Here is a 1,994-nt window from a genome sequence, read left to right as displayed (position 1 = left end):
ATTTTATAGGGCATGACATTAATATTTTCCCCTAGATCAGCCAATGCATTCTTAATATTTAAACTACTAATTAAACAAGGAATAGTAAAACTCTCTGGATCTTTCAGTTTGTTGGGTAGCCTATTTTATAAGATGTCTGAGCGTTTAATTCCACGTGTGACGTATCATCTAACTTTCGTTTATTAGCCAAGAGCTCCTTTAAAAATTTCATTGCGTTTGGCATCTGCGAAAGAGCTTCAATAAACGGTAAGTTAATATGTATTTTTTTAATAATTTAAGGAATTTACAGAATTGTTCGTCTGTGTGGTCTTTCCTTATCGCATTGGGGTATGGCACACAAGGTTTATACTCATTGCTTATCGATTTCTGTGTACCATTGCTTACATCAACCTTACCTTTATCTTCCACATTGACTTGCCTCAGTTTCGGTTCAGCTTCAACTAACCCTTCATCATTGTGCAGAGTAATGGCATGAAGTTGCTCCCTTGGGTTAGTTTCAGTGTTACTTGGTAGGCTACCTTGTGGTCATTCAGAAATCAACTTAGCAAGCTGTCCTATTTGAGTTTCGAGCTCTTGGATCGACGCTTGTTGATTTTTAAGTGCAGTTTCAGTATTCTAAAAATGAGTCTCCGCTACTGAGATAAATTTTTTCATCATCTCTTCAAGGTTCGGCTTTTTCTCTGCCTGGTAAGGTTGTTGTTAGAAGCCTGGAGGGGGTGGTGTTCTTTGATTTCCTTGGCCTCCCCATAAGAAATTTGGGTGGTTCCTCCAACCTGCATTGTAAGTGTTACTATAAAGATTATTTTGAGGTCGAGGATTATTACCCATAAAGTTCATTTTCTCATTATCCATGTTAGGGCCGTAGAATGGATAGTCTAAATTGGTCGTTCCACCTCCACTTGCATCACACTGTATTACTAGATGAACCTATGAAGAACTGAATAAACCATCAATTTTCCTATTCAAAAGTTCTACTTAATTAGAAAGCATAGTAACTGAATCGACATTAAAAACGTCGGCTGCTTTCGTCGGCTTTGTCCTCATGACTTGCCACCGATAATTATTTAGTGACATCTCTTCTATAAACACATAAGCCTCTTCAGGTGTCTTATTGTTAATAGTCCCATCGACAGCTGCATCAATCATCTATCTAATCTAGGGATTCAAACTGTTGTGGAAAGTTTGAACTTGTAGCCAAAAAGGTAACCCATGGTGAGGGCATCTTCTCAATAGATCCTTGTATCTCTCTCATGCATCATAAAGAGTTTCTAAATCTATCTGCACAAAAGAAGAGATATCATTCATCAATTTAGTCGTTTTAGCTGGCGGGAAATATTTAAGCAAAAATTTTTCGGTCATTTGTTCCCAAGTAGTGATTGACCCTCGTGGTAACAAGTTTAACCACTGCTTAGCTTTGTTCCTCAATGAGAATGGAAACAACCGAAGGCGAATGGCATCGTCAGAAACACCATTGATCTTAAAGGTTTCGCAGAATTCTATAAAATTTGCTAAATGAGTGTTTGGATCCTCGTCCTGCAAACCATCAAACTGAACAAACTGTTGTATCATTTGAATAGTGTTAGGTTTCAGTTCAAAATTATTTGCAGCAACAGCAGGCTTAACTATACTGGATTCAGTTCCTGTTAAGGTAGGTTTAGCATAATCATACATAGTACAAGGAGTAGGATTCTGATCTACTAGATTTGCAGCAACCACAGGAAGTAGCGGATTATTCTGATTTTCAGCCATCTCCTCGGTTGTGGTGTGAATATCATCCTCTTGCCCTTCCTCTATGTATTGTAGTCTTCGCCTTATTTCTCTTCGGTTTCTGCGAGCTGTGCTTTCGATCTCACTATCGAAAAGTAAAGGTCCTGACGGGTTTCTTCTAGTCATAAACTATAAAAACCTGCCAAAAGTAAATAAAAGAAAATTTAGTAATTTAAGCAAAATTAAAAATTAAATTAAATTGCAATAAAAATAAAAATGGCTAAAGT

General features: G+C 37.2%; 1 non-coding gene across 1 annotated transcript; it reads left to right on the top strand.

The window, feature by feature from the left end:
* The first annotated feature begins 1,204 nt into the window (after window positions 1-1,204).
* On the top strand, window positions 1,205-1,311 carry LOC128284626 (small nucleolar RNA R71). Its single transcript, XR_008275049.1, has one exon. It is a non-coding gene; the product is annotated as a small nucleolar RNA R71 (small nucleolar RNA).
* The last annotated feature ends 683 nt before the right edge of the window (window positions 1,312-1,994 follow it).

The sequence above is a fragment of the Gossypium arboreum genome, chromosome 11 (genome assembly GCF_025698485.1).
Source record: "Gossypium arboreum isolate Shixiya-1 chromosome 11, ASM2569848v2, whole genome shotgun sequence".
NCBI classification, from domain to species: Eukaryota; Viridiplantae; Streptophyta; class Magnoliopsida; order Malvales; family Malvaceae; genus Gossypium; species Gossypium arboreum.
This window is presented reverse-complemented; position numbering and strand designations above follow the sequence as displayed.